The sequence below is a fragment of the Leguminivora glycinivorella genome, chromosome 14, assembly GCF_023078275.1.
Source record: "Leguminivora glycinivorella isolate SPB_JAAS2020 chromosome 14, LegGlyc_1.1, whole genome shotgun sequence".
NCBI lineage: Eukaryota > Metazoa > Arthropoda > Insecta > Lepidoptera > Tortricidae > Leguminivora > Leguminivora glycinivorella.
Genome location: NC_062984.1, coordinates 858,480 through 866,097, shown reverse-complemented (window position 1 = coordinate 866,097; position 7,618 = coordinate 858,480).

The following is a 7,618-nucleotide window of genomic DNA, read 5'->3' as shown; positions in this document are numbered from 1 at the left end:
TGAACAACTACATTTATGTCAATTCAGAGATAAGGTAAATTGTTCAGCAACATACTTTTATATGACTTTACTATTTGCTATGCATGATCTCAATTAGACCTAACTCAATTAGAATCTAAATAATAATAGATTAAGAGTTTTGTTTGTAAAATTCTATAAAAAATGACTGAATTAAACAGTTTAAATTTAAAAAAAAAATTTTTTTTTAATCATTCATATTAAGAGGCTACAGGAGCGAAATGAAAAGGAGCCCGCCTTTCGATTTGGGAATTTTAGTTAAATATACCAGTGTTATTAACTAGATTTATCGAAAAAAATGTCCATTCAGAACGACTCAGTTTAATAGAGATATTGCAGAAAAATCTTTAATATCGAGGTTCCGCTCTCGACTGTTTCCTCCTTCAAAACTTTGTCAATCGTAACGAAATTTGAGAATCTGAATAACAATGAAAATAATCTGTGTCGGACCGTTTAGTTTTGTTGGCTAATTGTTACCAATTTTGAATTACACCTTTTTTTGTGCCATAATAAATAAGGCCCTTTTTGGAAATTTTTGATGGGATCTAGCGTCTTTAAAAATAAGAATATTTAAAAAATCAAAACGGTCCGACACTGATAAAAATAATAATAAACTGTGTTGAAAAAACCATTGCCTCTATCTTCAAAAACCAGGGAGGAAATAGTCGAGAGCGTTTGTATGGAGAATTGACTCCTCCTGTATCGTCTTAATGGAATCTTGCTCTTCACAAATGGCTTAAAAATCCGAATGTTGATGGCTACAGTTTAAATCCATTTATTTAGATAAACAAAACATATATAAACTTAAACTAAGCATACAAAAATTAATAGCTAACTTATGTAAATGCAAAATAGCGTTGCAAAATTGTACTAAGGATGTTGGCAACATTTCGTCGCTATGTTGCTCATACATAGGTACATTGAGAAAAAGAAGGGTAATTTTTATTAACGTATGCGTTTGGTTATCAAAGTTAAATAACCTAACCATTGCAATTTTGAGAAAAATCCCGTCCGCGACATAGTGGACCGATTTTCATGAAACATGGCTAAGAACACTCCCGACTAATTCAGCTTTCAAACAAAAACAAACGAAATTTAAATCGGTTCATCCGTTCGGGAGCTACAATGCCACAGACAGACACACACACAAACAGACTGACAGACACGTCAAACTTATAACACCCCGTCGTTTTTGCGTCGGGGGTTAAAAAGATAGACTACACGTTTAGTTTTTATATTGGTTTATATTGTTTAGTTTATTATATACAGAATTTACCTGCAGTGAAAAATATAGTTCCGACATTATAGTTATTTGTTTTACAAGGGGGCAAAGTAGTTGTTTAACCGCACGTGCCAATATTGATACCTGAGCAAGCGAAAGATTCCAATATTGAACCGCGAGCGTAGCGAGTGGTTCAAAAAGTGGAATCTTGAGCGTTGCGAGGGTATCAAGGCACGAAGGTTAAACAAACTTTGCCACCGAGTGAAACACAAAATTTTTCACCACACCAACACGAACAAAATACTGACTATAAAACATCAAAATAAATCAAATTCATCAATTTATTCAATATTTTTGATTCAAAATCATCATTTATAGGGTAAAATCTAGCAGACATATTAAGACATCGGGTTCAAATTTGCATGAAATTACTTTGCCCCCTTGTGGATAAAATGCAATTTTGCTATCTGTTTTCGAATAGCAAAGAATGCCTTTACCAGTTGGTGTGGTGAAAAATCTTTTTTTTTTATATATATAAGGACATTCTTACACAGATTGACTGAGGCCCACGGTAAGCTCAAGAAGGCTTGTGTTGTGGGTACTCAAACAACGATATTTATAATATATAAATACTTATATACATAGAAAACATCCATGACTCAGGAACAAATATCTGTGCTCATCACACAAATAAATGCCCTTACCGGGATTCGAACCCGGGACCGCGGCGCAGCAGGCAGGGTCACTACCGACTGCGCCAGATCGGTCGTCAAATACTGTTCAATGAAAGGTAGATTAGATTAGATTAATTTATTTCTCATTGAAAATGTACATTCAATTTTACATGTCAGAATAAAATAAAATGCATTCACAAAAAGATCGTCATTACACAATATCAAAATAATAATAAATTATAATAATTCAAACTTTCACGATTTTTACACATATTTAAAATTGCAAACGGGACTTAATCGCGTATTCACTATGTTTTAAACACTAACCTCCGACGTTTCAAGGACGGCATTGTCCCCGTGGTCTCGGAGCAGACTGGCTGAAGTTGACATCAACATCTTCTAGCTGTCGTCGGAACGTCTGAGGTTAGTGTTTAAAACATAGTGTTTAAAACATAGTAAATACGCGACTAAGTCCCGTTTGCAATTTTAAATATAATTATAATAATGGTCTAAAATCTAAATCATTCGATGTCAGTAGTAAAATTAGGTATACAGGAAAAAATAAAAAATATAAAAAATATACAACATAACAAAAAATAAAACCGCCTTCAAAAATAAGCGCGTTACAAAACACGGAGAAACTAAAAAGCCAAAAATAATAAACCTTTCAATTCAGATTTCTTATCGTATTGCAATAAGCTAAACATCCAAATTATAAACAAATCAATTATTTTTGTAGTCGGTACCAGACCTGTTCGTCGCCTTGCTATTGCCTGTTTGCCCCACCCAACCATACACAGGCTGGTACCGACTCCAAAAATGATTGATTTGTTTATAATTTGGATGTTTAGCTTATTGCAATACGATAAGAAATCTGAATTGAAAGGTTTATTATTTTTGGCTTTTTAGTTTCTCCGTGTTTTGTAACGCGCTTATTTTTGAAGGCGGTTTTATTTTTTGTTAAAAAGTTTATTTATTTGTTGATTTTTAGTGGTTCCTAGTGATATGGAAATTTATTCAAAAGGATGTTTTACATAATAATACATGTGTCATTAGTATTAAAACAAAACTTATAATAAAAATTAACCTAGAACGAAGTACAAAACTAAAACTAATACTTACCTAAAAATAAAATTATTTAAAAATAAAAATAAATTTAAACCAACTAGGCAAGGTCACCGAGGTCTGAACCCGCCGGTAGGGTTCCCATAAGGCTAGCTGCGTTCCCCCTTTGGATCGCAATGCCAATTCGTTGGGCGAGGAACGAGCCAGCCCTATGGTCCCCGGTGACATCACAGATTTTTTTGAAAGCTCCTTAATTAATTTGTGAGCGCTTGGGCACCACGGTCCTAGAGTTTCGACTGCAAATGCCGCAAATATATGATGGTCCGTGAGGGCTATATATTTGCGACATTTTGCCGCTTCAGCAGCAACGGCTGCCCCGCCCGCTCTCATTGACGTTGAGCTGAGGTGAGACGTCGCCAGGGTGTCCACACACGTTGCGTCCCAAATAAGGGGCCGTCCGACACTCCAGGGCACAAGAGTCATTCCGTCGGGCCTTTTGCCGTCGTCACGCGTAAGGCCGGGTGGTTCGAGAACAGCTGGAACGTTTGCGCTGACGAAGGCCCGACGGAGGATATCATTTAAGGAGGCGTGGCGTGACAGTCGACCGGCGCTTTTAGTGCACGATAAACCGTGGTGTCCAAGGCTGTCCACAGAAGCTCCGCAGAGGCAACGATGGGGTGAAACAATATTGGATCCCAGGCGCAAACCGACAGCCAGCCTAAGGGTATTATTGTCCATGCCTAGTGATATTATATGTATCAGTCCGAATACATGTACAGTAGTGAAAGAATTATCCTTTAACTCCTAACCATTGAGGAGTTGACCTTCCATCATCAGCTCAGTTGATTTTTAGTGGTTCCTAGTGATATTATATGTATCAGTCCGAATACATGTACAGTAGTGAAAGAATTATCCTTTAACTCCTAACCATTGAGGAGTTGACCTTCCATCATCAGCTCAGCCACATAAAATTATTACCATCAGACGTAAATACTGGTGTACCTTTGAAAAATAGACTAAAAACATTACATGTGCCTATAACATTTGAAGAGTTCCCTCGATTTCTCCAGGATCCCATCATCAGACCCTGACTTGGTGCCAATGGGACCATCTCGGGGTTATACCGGTTCGATCAAAAAAAAAATTTTGAAAATCGGTCCACGATTCTCGGAGATATCGAGTAACATACATACAAAAAAAAAAAAAAAATTCAGTCGAATTGAGAACCTCCTCCTTTTTTGAAGTCGGTTAAAAATACCTATCATATATCAAAAGTGACAAATAACTACGAGTATAACTATATTCGGCTAGGACCTCCTAGGTAATGTCAATCAAAGTTACATATATATTTTATTTAAAATGAAAATAAATATTTGTACATATTATTAACCGACTTCAAAAAAGGAGGAGGTTCTCAATTCGACTGAATTTTTTTTTTTTTTTTGTATGTATGTTACTCGATATCTCCGAGAATCGTGGACCGATTTTCAAAATTTTTTTTTTGATCGAACCGGTATAACCCCGAGATGGTCCCATTGGCACCAAGTCAGGGTCTGATGATGGGATCCTGGAGAAATCGAGGGAACTCTTCAAATGTTATAGGCACATGTAATGTTTTTAGTCTATTTTTCAAAGGTACACCAGTATTTACGTCTGATGGTAATAATTTTATGTGGCTGAGCTGATGATGGAAGGTCAACTCCTCAATGGTTAGGAGTTAAAGGATAATTCTTTCACTACTGTACATGTATTCGGACTGATACATATAATATCACTAGGAACCACTAAAAATCAACTGAGCTGATGATGGAAGGTCAACTCCTCAATGGTTAGGAGTTAAAGGATAATTCTTTCACTACTGTACATGTATTCGGACTGATACATATAATATCACTAGGAACCACTAAAAATCAACAAATAAATAAACTTTTTAACAAAAAATAAAACCGCCTTCAAAAATAAGCGCGTTACAAAACACGGAGAAACTAAAAAGCCAAAAATAATAAACCTTTCAATTCAGATTTCTTATCGTATTGCAATAAGCTAAACATCCAAATTATAAACAAATCAATCATTTTTGGAGTCGGTACCAGCCTGTGTATGGTTGGGTGGGGCAAACAGGCAATAGCAAGGCGACGAACAGGTCTGGTACCGACTACAAAAATAATTGATTTGTTTATAATTTGGATGTTTAGCTTATTGCAATACGATAAGAAATCTGAATTGAAAGGTTTATTATTTTTGGCTTTTTAGTTTCTCCGTGTTTTGTAACGCGCTTATTTTTCTTATTCTTTATATTCTTTGACAGAATAAAGCGTTTTGTTCAATAACAATTCCTTTAGTCGGCGCCCAAATACATCATCCGATGTTTCATTTCTGAGAGTGGCGGGTAGACGTTCGTAAAACGACGGGCCTATTACGCAAGACAATTGAATACTAGAATTTAGCCTAAAATCCAATAATAAAGAGGGCAACAGTCCGAGCATAGAATGCCAACCAGACAAGCAATGCAGCAATCGAGTATAATTGTCAGAATTGCCAGCGAGCAGTGACAAAGGTAATTACGACGAGTAGGTTTGGGCGCGTACTCCGATACATAACAGAAATGATTGCTTTCTATCTCCATCGGGACGGGTTAAGAGTTTCACCACCCCCTTTTCCCCCCTGTAGGTGGTGTAGGAGTTGACTATAGGAACAGCGGGTGGGAAAGTTACCACATGAATGCCTGAAAAGAAAATACTTAGGAACGTTCCTCTAAACCTCTAAACTTACATAAGCTAAGTAAACTCGCAGCCAACTGGGTAAAGAACTTAGATCATCATCATCGTCCTTGCGTTATCCCGGCATTTGCCACGGCTCATCGGAGCCTGGGGTCCGTTTTGACAACTAACCCCAAGATTTGTCGAAGGCGCTAAGTTTTACGAAAGCGACTGCCATCTGACCTTCCAACCCGAAGGGTAACTAGGCCTTATTTGTGATTAGTCCGGTTTCCTCATGATGTTTTCCTTCACCGAAAAGCGACTTGCAAAAATTAAAATAAAAAACTCATTGGTATGAGCCGGGGTTCGAACCCGCGACCTCCAGATTAAAAGTCGCACGCTCTTACCGCTAATAGGCCACCAGCGCTTGCAAGGGGAAGAACTTAGATGATATCAAAGACATTGTATAAAGTTATAAACCCCGTATAGACAGATAAAGCCGAAGAAAAAAACGTACCTCAGTACCATACAGAAAAAGGTACGGTGGCCTAGATGGCATTACACCTTTGGGTTACGCTCAGCTAGATGGCGCTAATATTAATTTATTTGACATTTTCACACATCAAGCTAAGAATATGGGCCAAATTGTCAAAGCTGAGGTTCAAAAGTGTTAAGCCTGTGTCAAGAGATGGCATTCTATGCACTGTGATTACACATTTTACTTCGACAGTAACTCTCCATAATACTCGATCCTCTTTGATGTTATGATGACTTCTAAAGCTACAAAATATTCCATTTGATGTTATACGACTAAACAAACTGTGAGAAAATATGTATGAAAATAATTTAATATGTTCTTAGTAAGTTAGAGTACTTTAGTAGGTTACCTTATCTTCAGTTGAGGAGATATTCCATTTAGGTACCTCCCTACACGAAGGAAGTTCGCTCGAGTTGGTAACCTGAAGCACCCAGCTCTAAGCGGTAAGTTCGAGATTACGTGCAGTTTGGTGCAATCTTACAAAGCATGTGTAAACTAATCTGATGGGAACTAAACGTTTACCTTTATACGGTTAGAGCATACGGTCTGTGCATCTACCATGAGATTTTATGCTCGATAGCTCAAACTTCACGGAAAATGTATGTAATTTTTTGCTATTAAGTAACTATCAAGGTACAGGCACAACCTATAATCTTGCGAGAGTTATCATACAAATTCAACTATCTCGTTCGAATAATTTCGTTATGTATAATTTCGATATGGCTACTAATTTGTCATCCAACAAGGCGTGTTTACAAAAACAAACATCTATTTCGTAGAAAACATCGACATAGTTATTACGAATATTACGATTCGCCGAAATACAGACGTAGCTACGTAAAAACAGATTTTGTTTCATGATTTAGGTGTTGACCAGGGTGACTAGCCAACGCCACAACATTTTCCGTATTAGCGTGACAGACCCAATTGCATTTCGTTTTGATCGACACGATCGGGGATCGACCGCAGCGTCAGCGAATGTCGCTTCGGCTAGCCCAGCTGATAATAAAAGTGAAGTGGTTTATTAAGAAGGTTCAAAGTGAGAAAAGAATGCCCTAAATAAGTACGTTCAGATAATACATTGTATAGTAAGTGCCTAGCAGCAGCGGCTGGTCCATACAAGCCGATTCCCACCGGTTTGCCTAAAATTGATTACTATAGACCGTCAACCAAATCTTGTCACTAGAAAAAGGCGGCAAATTTGAAAAATCGCGGGCTAGCAACACTAATAGTTTTGAAAATCGGTGGAAATTCGCGTGTCATTTGTATTTTATCTGTGGAAATCTCCAACCTACCAAAAAGAGAAACGACTAGCACATATCCGTTCCTTTTTAATACATTATCTAATTCGTAAGGAAGGAGGGAGGAGCCCCTTGAAAAAAAATATATCTGTGGCTGTTCG